Source organism: Pagrus major, chromosome 16 (assembly GCF_040436345.1).
Source record: "Pagrus major chromosome 16, Pma_NU_1.0".
NCBI classification, from domain to species: Eukaryota; Metazoa; Chordata; class Actinopteri; order Spariformes; family Sparidae; genus Pagrus; species Pagrus major.
Window position 1 is genome coordinate 1,879,782 of NC_133230.1, and position 13,559 is coordinate 1,893,340.

A 13,559-nucleotide genomic window follows, 5' to 3' on the forward strand; every position below is an offset into this window, starting at 1 on the left:
CAGAACCCAGCTGAAGGTATCATGTATAAATATGCCACAACAAAACAGAAACAGTGAGAGAGCTGGATGACTGTCTGACCTTTCAGCCTGACATCTAATGTCCTACTGTGGAGATAAACACAGAGATGTAAAACTAACTGTGACCTTCATGTGCGTCTGATAAAGTGATGGATCAGCTGTTCAGTAACACGCCCACACAGATCAGGAGAGAACGAGTCAGAGAAACAGAAAGTAAACGAAGAAGAGAAAAGATAAACAATAAGAGCATTATTTTATATTCATAGATCACACCTGCAGCAATCTGCTTTCTAATTATGTAACTTGTTAAAATTGTTTCATCTGAAGGGCCTTATTATTTATGTGGCAGCACAACGACCCACTGAGCAGCAGCGCTCCGGTTTGTTTGGTATTTTCCTCACCTTGAAATATGCATCGCTCATCTGTGTGGTATTTTACTGCCAAGTGCAGAGCACAGGGAGCACAGGTGGGGAGATTCACAACAAAGGCCAGTTGTTGGTATTGTGATGGGAAATGAGTCTGTGCAGAGGATTGATGTCTCAGAGGCACATCTGTTCCTGGTGCAGTGTTAATGTGCTGCCAGTCTGGTAATTTCATCAACAAAGAGACAATAAAACATAAAACATTAAAGACCTGAAGCCATCTGAAGAACATATACTGATAAATCTGTAGCCTCTGACCGAAGAACAAACTTTGAACAGCTCTGAATGTTCTCTAAAATCCACTCAAACATTTTTTCTGACACAAATGTTTTATTTTTTTCTTGCTCCTGTGTGTTAACGAAGTTGAAACCTCATCAACTTAAGTACAGGGTTGGGGCCAAACTCAGTAGTTTTAAAGATAACAACCAATTCACGTCAAATTAAAGTACAAATAATCTGATCAGAGCAACACGTCTCACCTGAGGAAACACCTGCTCAAAGCCAGTTCCTCTGCAGCAGCTGACGTCAGCACGCCTGAAGCCGGCGCTGCGCTCGTTCACGAAGAGTTGAACCTACGAGGTATCGACATCTTCATCGACATCTTTATGTATTTAATCAGCTATCTGGAGAATTGTTGTTGGAGATAACTGGGCTTTCTTGGGAATAAAGATGCAAGTTCAAGGAAGAATGTGTGGAATAAAAACAATATCTGTGGTTCTGCTGCATTTGTCTCCTTTGAGAATAAAAATGCTGAAGTGATGGCGAACGCTGAATTTCCATCAGGAAACAAACCGTGCGCGTGTTTAGAAATGAAGATGGATACGAAGATAAAACAATCAAAACTGACCATATACTTGTAATAAGCCCTTAAAGAGGTAAAAAAAAAAATGCTGCAGGATGCAGAATGGTCACATGGTCGGTCACAATGCGTACAAGGGTCGATTTTATTGCTCGAAAACAACACTGACTGTGAATGTTTCTTACAGGTGACTTATCGGAAGCATCTGCAGGTAATTAAACTCATGATCGTGTCATTATAAACAGATAAAATGTAATAATTGACCAACAGGACAAAAAATGCAAGACAAAGGTAAATTCATTGGCTCTGTAAATGTTCAATGTACTATTTGAATGTGGAAAAACACCAGGTCTATCACAGTTCATGGTTCAGCTTTTATGGCTCGGTAATGATCTTAAAAAGGTGCACAAACAAACAAGAGCACACTGTAAACATCATGTCCCACAGAGAGAGGACGGTTTCAGAGGGGAACAGTGGAAATGCCAGGAATACGGGAATACAGCAATTCCTCAACGCATTTAAGACTTTCAGAAAACTTTGAGGAGGAGAGAGTGGAAGCTTGACTGACTACTTTGATTGATTTGATTGCTCTGCTGTATCTGTACAGAGATCGCGACATGGCTTTTTGTCCAGACGAGAATCTATTATGTCCCGTCTGCCATGAAATCTTAAAGGAGCCGGTCCTGCTGCCATGCAGCCACAGTTTCTGTAACGCCTGTCTTCAGAGATGGTGGAGACAGAAAATAATTCTTAAATGTCCATTTTGTAAGCAAAGGTCTTCACAAAGGGATCCACCCCGAAACTTGGCACTAAAGAACTTGTGTGAAGCTTATTTACTGGAGAGAACTGAGAGACTTTCAACAAGTCCTGCAGATCTATGTATTTCACATGAAGAGAAGCTCAAACTCTTCTGTCTGGACCATCAACAGCCAGTTTGTATCATCTGTTTGCACTCAGATTCACACACCAGCTGCACCGTCAGACCCACAGATGAAGCAGCTCGGGATCACAAAGAGATACTTTGGGAATTCCTGAAGCCCGCACAGCAGAAACTGGAGGTTTTTAAAGACATTAAAGGAAACTTTGATAAAATAGCCAAGGACATTGAAGTTCAGGGTCAAGACACTGAGAGGCAGATCAAGGATGTTTTCTCAATGCTCTCAAAGTTTCTCAAAGAGGAAGAGGAGGAAAGACTTTATGTAGTGTGGAAGGAAAAGAGGAAGAAGATTCAGATGATGAAGGTAAAGAGTGAAGCTCTGAGCAGAGACACAGCAGCTCTTTCTGACCGAGTCAGAGCCACAGAGGAGGTGCTGAGAGCTGAAGATCTCTCATTCCTGCAGAGATACAAGTCTGCAGCTGAAGTAGCCCAGCAATCCCTGCCGGATGACCCACAGCCAGTCAGAGGAGGTCTGATAGACGCAGCAAAGCACCTCAACAACCTGCCCGCTGCCATCTTGGACAGGATTAAGCAAATGGTCTCCACTTCTGAGTACAATGACACAGGACTGTAGTCTGGCTTAAGAATCACAGATTTCAAGAAAAACTTAATCTTGAATCATTTTTTCATTGTGTAAAAAAATCAAACTGGGCACGGGGTGCAGGCTGTGAGGGAATTTCCCAAATGTCCCTTTGTTATTTTGATACGTTATTCTTGCATATGAAACTTAACGAGTACAGAAGACGTGTTAAGAGTGAAAACATTGTGTCTATGAGCCTCCCATGGTTTATGTCCTGTGACAGTTTTATGGTTTCAGAGCAGAGAGGTATTTTTGTAACCTTTTCTGTGTAACCTCTCCCGTGTCTATGTGTTCTGACAATGGTTGATGTATGAAACATTAATTATGGGATGTACGTGCATGTTAAATTTATGTTAACCAGTGGAGAAAGTGGATGTGGAGACAATGGGAGTGTTATTTAAATGAGTCCGGATGTAACCTTGTGACTGCTTCAATTGTGTGTGTATGGCTTTCTACTACTATAAAAGCTGAGGAGAGACTGCCTCTCTTCAGTCATCATCTATGCGCTGCTGTGTGACTCTTGCTTGCAAGCAATAAAATAACTTCTAGAAGAGAAATATTGTGTCGAAGTTGGTGTTTGGATCCTTTTTTCCTACGTTTTTATTTCTCAAACTCCCGACACTCGCATTTTGAATGTAACTAATTTCAAAGTTGAATCAACTCTCGTCTAAAAATAAATATATAGAAAAACAATCGCACCTTTTGAAAAGGTAGGACTGATGTGTTGGACTGCATTAGTTTTAGCTAGGTACAAGTAATAATCAGGAACTGAGAGAGTGTTTCTTTTAAAAAATAGGGAATTTTGTCATATTTAACATCAATTTATGTACAGTCTGTATTTTAGGGTCAGCGTTTCTTCTCACCCTGGTTCCCTCGAAAAAAAAGCCTGACTGATTTTTTAAATTGGTTTTTCGATTATAGCCGAAAAATGTGTGATACTTACACATTTTGTTGATCAAGATAATCTTCACAGATGAACACCACTTTTGTGATGTTGGAAGCGTAAATTAAATGTGTAGCAGTAAAAAGCTAATGCTAGGCTACAAACAGACGACATCACGGTCACATGACTTAATCGTCTCCACCACTGAGCGTCTTACTACACAATTACTATCCAGGTTTTCTATAAACTGATCGATGTACGAGTTGTAAAGTCAGAGTCAGAACAGTGTGTAACTAAAGTGGGCCTGTAAAGACGGACTAGTGAGTAGATGAGTCTCCGTGTTCGCTGTGAGGACGTTTAATGTCCCCGACAACCTCTGTAGTCTCATTCAGACACTTGTTAGCAACCGCTAACCGTTTTTAACACATGAAGAGCTTTATAATTAAACTGTGAGACATTTAATGATGGAGCTCACAGACTTGAAGAGTAAATCGAGTCGAGATTCACTGATCATTCCACTATTGTTGTCATAATCAGGGGTTGTTACTGGGTACACGGGACTAAAATCGTGGACCGAATGATACTGTACCTTTTAAATAAGCCATGCTGTTGACGGCTGTGAATTATTCATGCATAGCTCAGGTTAAGGAGTCATGCAGGAACTAGTTATCACATCATTACTGTAACTCACCTGGCCTTCTTCCCAGGTAAACCCACGTCATAAATTGTTTGGGTGCCAGTGAATCCATAAAAGACAACATTGCTGATTACTGACCACCAGGGCAGCATCAACAAATGGATCAACTCTTGGAACATTATAAAATGTTAAAGTTAAATAAAATTCTGATTCAAGTTGACAAAATGCAGCTCTGTAATGCTCAGGTGTGGTGCATGAGGAAGTAAAGCTTATCTAAATGTGGTGTATGAGTTGTTAATCAATGCAATCAGTGTGTAATGAGAGAGCGATGTTTGGAAATCAGAGTTCCACCCATCACCCGAGACAAACCAGAAAACCCAGTCTTTATCTGTCCTGATGAAAACTCAAACAAAAGCACTACGACTTACTGTAAAACGAAACTTAACTGCGAGAGGACAGAAAGAGAGAACGTCAACGAGCTGCTGACTCCTGGAGAAAACATTTTCAGAAGTTTCTTGAGGAGAAAACTGGATTAACTCTACCGAGGTTACTCCTGTTTCTTTCCTACATGCTGAGATTATTTTTTACATTTTTTTCTCTTTGCCATCAAGACCTGGGGCTGTTGAACCCTTTGTGTGACTGAGATTATGGCTACAAGTTCAGAGGAGAATCTATCATGTCCCGTCTGCCATGAAATCTTTAAGGAGCCGGTCATCCTGACATGTGGCCACAGTTTCTGTAACGCCTGTCTTGAGAGATGGTGGACACAGAAAACAACTCTTGAATGTCCACTGTGTAAAAGAAGATCTTTACGAAGGGATCCAACTCCAAACTTGGCACTAAAGAACTTGTGTGAAGCTTATTTACTGGAGAGAACTGAGAGACCTTCAACAAGTCCTGCAGGTCTGTGCAGTCTGCATGCAGAGAAGCTCAGACTCTTCTGTCTGGACGATCAGCAGCCTCTGTGTGTCATCTGTCTACACTCAGAAAGTCACACCAGCTGCACCATCAGACCCATTGATGAAGCAGCTCAGGATCACAAAGAGATACTTCGGGAACTCCTGAAGCCCGCACAGCAGAAACTGGAGGTTTTTAAAGACATTAAAGGAAACTTTGATCAAAAAGCCAAAGACATTGAAGCTCATGGTCTACTCACTGAGAGGCAGATCAAGGATGTTTTCTCAATGCTCTCAAAGTTTCTCAAAGAGGAAGAGGAGGCAAGACTTCGTGTAGTGAGGAAGGAAAAGATGCAGAAGATTCAGATAATGAAGGTAAAGAGTGAAGCTCTGAGCAGAGACACAGCAGCTCTTTCAGACCGAGTCAGAGCCACAGAGGAGGTGCTGAGAGCTGAAGATCTCTCATTCCTGCAGAGATACAAGTCTGCAGCTGAAGTAGCCCAGCAATCCCTGCCAGATGACCCACAGCCCGTCAGAGGAGGTCTGATAGACGCAGCAAAACACCTCAACAACTTGTCGACCGAAATCTTGGAAAGTATTAAGAAGAAGGCAACCCCCACTGTGAACCCCCAAACTGCTGATCCACAACCCACGGCTGACTCTCTGGTAGAAAGATGGTCCAGGATACAAGAGCGTCTGAGAGAAAAGGAGAGTGCGAAGCTATCAACACAACTCGATTCACTTCAATATCGTTTGGGAGCTGAGGGAGTTGGCAGGAACAAAGTGCCCTATTATTGCCCCCCTAAGCCAAATCATTGATGATTCGTACCATACAAGACCTGCTTGGTCTTTAGCTGGTATCCATCTTTCAAACAAAACATCTGATAATGTGAGAGATGTGATCACAGAGTTGAAACAGCATGAGACTTTCATGGTACGATAACCTTCGCAGAAAATATCACAGATAATTTTGGGCTTCCCGGTGATCAGACACTCAGCTTTTAAATGCTGCAAGAAAAAAAATCCAGCTGAGGAAGCCAAGAAAGACTACGGATATACTGAAGGTATATGCAACTATTGCACTTGAGCATAATGCAATCACAACAATATTTTGATTAATTGTGATGTTCAAATGTATTTTCTGAATATTTAGATATTTACTTGTTAATTCTATCCTTTTATATTCATGTCAGTAATTTCTGTGATCAGATGTCAATTATTTTTGGTGGTGAGAAAATATATTTGTGCTGTTGTGCACTAAATGTACATCACTGTGTTTTACAAATGCTTTTCAATATGCTCACCGTGATTATATGTGTGTTGGACAAAATAATATTAACACCTGATAGCATAATGCCATTATCAAAACCTGAATAAATTGATTTGTAAATGTACTGATGATTTACTGGCTGTTGTTTCATCATCATGATGCATCCTCAACACAAGTGTAAGCTACTGATTTTACGCAGGATGTGTCTTAAAAACAAATTTTGCAGGGAAAAATGTAAAGTATTATACAACATAACACTAATGCTGAAAGTTAAACATGTAAAGTTTGGATTGGAAACAGGAAATTGCAGGAAATAGATCTTTAAAGCTGGTTATAAAATATGTTAGGAGAATACTGCAAGACCGTTTTAATGTTTTGTGTTTTGTTTTATTTCTGGGTGAACTCTTCCTTTAAAGATAGTAGATATAGTAATACCTACTTAACATTAGCATGCTGATGTTAGCATTTAGCTCAAAGCACTCAGAGCTGCTAGCATGACTGTGGACATTTAGAGGGGGAAGTCCTCACTTGGCAAAATGTCCCCTCACAGTGGTCCTCACAACGTACAAAAACAGACACATGCACTCCGTACCTTTTCATCTGCGCACGACATTTAAAAGACATAATAATCCCAAACTTTAAAACCAGGTGGAGTCGTCAGACTCGTCCACGTGTGAAGGCAGAAGATCAAACGTGCGGTTCGAACGACAACAAACTGTTTATCTCCTCCAGTCTTTCCTCCGTCTGAACCAGAGAGACGAAACATTCTCGTCTTTTCTTTATCTGCCAGTCACACTTTCTCTCTCTCTCTCTCTCCACTGTGATCCCCTCTGTCTCTCTCTCTTTCTCAGAAACATTCAGGCTGTCACAGCATGGCACTGCACACACACACACACACACACACACACACACACACACACACACTCCACTCCTTCATCTCAGCTGTAGCTTGAAATCCTTTTAAAGCAGCACCAGACGCAGCGAACAGACAAATAAAATGTTTTATTCATATTCCCTTTTTTCTCTGAATAAAATATGCATCCAGCTCCTGATTCAGCTCGTCTGCAGGTTTCAGCATTAAATCCACATCGATATAAAAACATAACAGAGCAGTTAATGGTAAAAAAAATAAGCCGTCTGCATTAATACACTGAGTTTAAAAAGGGAAGATAAACATCAGGCTGCAGCTTTAAATAAAGATTTATTTTTTAAATATATATTCAGCACATGGAAGTGATTCATCTGTTATATGTGCATAGAAATGCCATTTTTTATAAATTCAACTATTATAATAATCACCAAACTGGTGTAATTCTTTGCTTTTGATTAAATTAAAAAATCCTAACTCAAACTGAGAATGAATAATTAGTTGTTTATGGCTTTTTTCCAGTAATGAGCGCTGTTATACTGGAACAAACACAACTTTTTGGAGATGTTTTCCTTTAGTTACTATCTTTGAAGCCAGAATATAAATCAAATTAAAACATGAATAATAATTAAAATGTTGGTTGTTACTGATTTTAAAAGATAAAACTTGAATTCTCGTTAATGATGAAGAATCAGAAAAGACAAACGATGCCCACGCCTTTAAAGAATGTGATGCGTTGGCTGGTTCGATTTTACCTTCTGGTATCAGTGTGAAATCTCTCTCTCACACACACACACACACACACACACACTGTGATCCAGTAAACACCAGCAGCAGCAGTGTGTTGCAGTGTGTTGCAGTGTGTTGCAGTGTGTTGCAGTGCGGGGGTGACTCAGGCTCTGTATTGATCAGCATTAGCAGCAGTGAAGCAGAGAAATGATGTCAGTAGAGCAGCCGAACGAACACCAGTCGCTGATAAACTCAACCTGCCCGACAGGATTAATGACGGTAACCCAGTTCAGCCCGGTTCAGCCGAGGACGGGGGTCAGAGGGAGGCGCTGGTTTGATTGAGTAAAGAATCAATTTTACTTTTGATGATCATGAAAATAAAGAGCAAGGAAGCTGTTTGCATCCAGAGAGAGTCCCCCGAATATACGACCAGCTGCTGTCACCTGACTTCAGTTATAGTCTCGCTAATCCTGCTTTTGATGTTGATTACTTGTGACTCCTCTGGTACTGATCCATTAAAATATAATAAGGTAACGACCTTTAGGACTGGTTTGGAAGATCCCTTGTTAATGTTTTGGTTCCTCTGGTGTGAAGCAAAACGTCCTTCAACTATTTTCAATCTGTTGTTGCTCAGTTTCGTCTTGGAGACCACTGAGATTCTTGCATCTTCACTGTGCATTTATTTATTTCTTTGCAAAGGTTTTATCTAATTTAATATTTTCTTGCTTTTCAGGTTTTTACGGTTTTAACTTGACGGCAGTGTGTTAGATGTTACAGACGTCTCATGTCATGATTGTTGTTGTCAGCTCGTACGCTGCTACTGGATGTCCAGATTCCCCTCGGGATCAATAAAGTATCTATCTAAGATTTTGGGCAGACGCTGGATTAAAATGTGTCCGATACTGAAACACTAATATGATTTAAGTCTAAAAGAAGTGAAGCTGACTCCTCCAAAGACTCACAGCAGTGAGACCTTGAGCTGCTAATGCGTCTGATCAGACACCATCATTAATGTTCATAAACTCTGAGCTGCTCGTTGATGTTCAACGTCTGCAAACTGCTCGGGCTCAAAGCCTCGTTAATATCAATCAACGCAGGAGATTCACACTCGTTCAGCCAAAGTTTCACAGAACTTCGAGACGCTCGATCCGACTGATAAAAGATACGATAAGATAAAGTATTCAGCCTGTTAACATTTCTTTAATAAATCCAGATTCCCTCTTTTTTGGCTCGTGCCCCCTTAAAACAAACGATGTGCAGTTTACAATTAGTTTCCTCCACAGACTGATTCATCTGAATCATCTTCTGAATCAACAGTGTTCAGAATTCACAAGAAAAAGGTGACGATTAGAGGAACAGCTTGTAAAAATAAACATAATTTGTGTTGCAGGAGTTTATTTAAACTCTGTTTCATCCCTTCAGTCAAGGACGAGCCCACTCATTTACTTTCTGACTTAATTATTTTGTTTTTAATGACATTTAATCCAATTTATTCTGTTAACTGTATATAATTACTTACTTTCCATCCTCTTTCTGGAAATTACCTCCTCTCTCTAAACCTTCCTCCTCCCTCTTCCCCTGAATCAAACTCATGCTCGTATGAGAGAAGCACTTCCTGTCTGTGAGGCGTGTCAGGATGAGGTCAGTGGGCAGAAACAGACATGACATCATCAGCATGATGTCATCTGCCACATGAGAGGGAGAAACAGCAGCGAGACAGGAGAGGAAAGAAGATGATGAGGGGGTGATGACGCTGATGATCATCATGAGAACAATGATCACATGACTCAGATCAATAAATCTTTTCATCAGCCTCCATAAGACGATGACGAGGAGTCGGTTACATCGACCTGCCTGTAACGATCGTGACTCGTCTTTATGTAAAACAACGACTTCCTGTTAGTCAGACATAATCTGATAAATCTGCATTATTAGATATTAAAACTAATTTCTCTTAATGTTTGCATCTGTGAACCACTGCTGCTGTTTTATTTTATGTATGTTTCATTTCAAAAGAAAAGAGCTTTGACATTTTATTTGATAGTTTCCATGAGACAACAGGTGTGTATCCAGCATGTCCGTCCCTTTTTACTGTCCCCTGGAAAATAGCAGCATTTCTTTCAGTCTAAAAATCTATTTTTTTCTCGCCTCCCTGCGCTGTAAGTGATCTCGGTCTGCTGACACAAAAATGTGGTTGGATTGATAATAATGAAGTATTTGTTTACAGCCCTCAGTGGTGAGAGAAGTTAAAAAAACAAGGTTATGACGCCCTCCTTCCTCTTTCTATACTGACACAACAGGGCCGAGTGTTCACGAGTTAATGAGACCGTGTACAGGACAGTAAATAGGTCATTTTCCTGCAGAGATGCCAACAGGGACGCAGGCTGGACACGTGAGTGCATCACACGCATACACACACACACACACACACACACACACACACACACACACATATATACTATAATAATAAGAAGTGAATATGAATCTGTGTTTGATGTCCTGCAAAACCATTAAACTAATTTTAATTCACATTAGCTGCAGAAACATGGACGATATTTCTTCAACCAAACAGAAATCGTTCTGGTTACGTGGACGATAATTAAAGTGATTCTGGAAGATGTGTGTTTTACATGCACTGATAAATATTTATAATTATCGAGTGTAATCTCCAGATCTCTCTTTGACCTTCGCCTCCTTCTCTTTCTTTCTTTCTTTCCTTCATCTTATAACTCATGAACCGTCTCCATGTCACTGTCCTGTCTGTTTGTAACCTGCACTGCTGCTCCGTCAGCCAGGTCTCTATTAATAAAGATTTTTTGAATCCTTGTCAGGCTGCCATGATTTAATAAAAGTTAATTTAATAACACGAGAGGAGAAAATCGACCAACATCACATCAGTCAGCGATAATTCACTTAATGTAGCAACTAAGACAATTAAATCTCAACTCAAATGAACCAATAATGTCAATTTTGTGTTTAAAAGAGAGTTTGTGTTGTCGTCTTTGCTGGTAACGAGTTGTGTGAATCTTTGTGTCTTTGTTGGCAGCGCTGCCGTAGAAACGTTAATCACTCAGCATCATATCGTCTTCGTCAAGGTTAAAAAACAACCTTTACTTCCTGTGAAACACTGTGAGAGCAGAGTGTGTGACAGAGACGTGACTTGTGTCGACTGTAACGCACAAATGAAAAGATGTGTTTGAGCTGCTGTCACCCTCAGCCTGTGTGTGTCTGTGTGTCTGTTATCTTCTCATCATTTAGTCTGCGAGATAATAACGAAGATGAAGTCGTATTAAAGGGAATTCCGGTTTATTTCATCCTGGCGTTCCCCGTCAGCCCGGTCACATCCCACCGGCTTCATTTCTTCTCTGAGGACGATAAACTCCTGCTTTGTTCAACCTGTTTGAAGAAGCTACACTGAAAACTGCTCTTCATGGTGCGTTCAAAGACACTCTGACATGTGAAATGTGACGCTGGTGTCTCTGTATCATTGTGACCACATACCAACACAGACGGATTATCAGATGTAACACATTTCCAGGACGATAAATAATCAGTGTCGATGTGAGAACGTCCTTTACTTCCACCTCTTTCTCTCCGTCTCCAGTCGCACTTTTTATCAGCTGGAAACACCGAGTCACAGAGCGAAGCCGTTATCAGCGCCGACAGAAACGACGTGGAACATTTATCGTCGCCGAGCGGATCAGGAGATGGAAATTGTTCTGCAGAATCAGAGTGTGTGTGTGAGTGTGTGTGAATGTGTGCGTGTGATAACGTCAGCGGTCTGAAAGGAAACACTGAGCTGTAATATTACCCATAATTACACGGGGAAAAAAAACATGGCCTCCTCACTCCTAATGGTTCTGGTTTTGGTCCCGGTGGGAATCCAGACTGGAGAGTGAAGAGCGGTAACGTCGTTAATATAACGTGATGCAGGAGCAAACCGCTGCGGAGGAGTGGACATAATGTGAGTCGTTATTTAAAGGTGTGGACATAAATAATGTGCAGCTCTACGCTGGTGTCGTTATCAATTATTATTGGTTTAATTAATAAATAAATGTAAAAGCGTGTAAAATCTGCGGAGACTCTCAGTCAACTTCCCTCCTCGCTGTCTGACGTCTCTGTCACACCGTTACCTCGAATATATTACGGATTTTAGCGCATAACTAAACAATAATAAGACACGTCGAGTCATTTTAATGCAGAAATGTTACAAATTATATCTTTAAATCAGAAAGTGGTTAAAACCTGATATAAACTGTACAACATGTCAATGTTTTTTAGAAGAAATGAATTATTAGATGAGAATAAATATTGAAGATCATTAAAGAAGACTTTGACTGTGAAAATAGCTATTTTCCTAACAGTTAACACTTTAACTTAAATTATCTTTCAGCATATTTACATTTTACAACATATTATGATACATTTAGCTATCGTGCAAATAACGTGTATGTAAATGGACGTATCCTTCACGTACTGACCCGACTTAATCACTTTTATTTGCACAGATACCTGCAGGTTCTGGTAAATAATGACTCCTGTTTTTCTGCCTCATGTTCAGTTTGTATGTAACTATGAGAAACACTAAGATTAATCTTTGAGGTGAGGATTATGATTATATTTGTGGTGCATGATGAACTTGTGTTGGGTTAAAAGGCCGAGGACAGGACAGCAGGTTTGAACCCTGATAGGTGAAAGCAGGAAACTCGCTGTTAAACCCTTCATTCCTCTAATCTGGGTTTTGGGAGTGAGGAGGACTGAGTCGCCCTTCATCCCCGAAGAAAAGACGCCTTTGCACTTTAACAACTTAACTTTTTAACAGCGACCTTCGTCGAGTTACATTTATTTTCTGCATCAGTGTTTGTGGTGCAGTCGAGGTTCAAAAGGTCGATACAGCCGCAACACGTCACCGATTTTAAAATGATTTCTTTAACCTCTGTTCTCCATCTCCTCGCCCAGAAACACGATACAGACGAGAGAGAGATTAACAACCAGGAAGAGAAGATCCTCCAACACATCTTCCTCCCCGATGATACATTATTCATACTGGGGCTGGGCTGGGACACCCCTGGGACACACACACACACGCACACACACACACACACACACACACACACACACACACACCCTGTTGTTCCTCTGTGACTGCAGTCTGCCTCCTCCACATCGACCTCTCCTCTGTTTATTCTGAGTCCCGGCATCACAGTGACGCTCCTCCTCCTCAACATGAACAGAAACACACAACGTTTGTGCGTTCGCTGTAAATGATTTATAACACAAAGTCGTGTCCTGTGAGCCGAGATCACCCTGGATCCTGTCCGCAGGCTCGCCATGTGCTGTGGGCGTCGCCAACGCAGAGCTAGTTGTGTCTGTGAGGCTGAAGCAGAGGATGATGGGAAACACTGAGCAGACAAACATTCAGCGATGTCGTTTGTTGTATTTCAGAAAAGTACTTCTTGTTCGTGAAGATACTTTAGTTCACAAGTAAGAGCAAAGACTAGAATAGAAAGTCGTATCAGC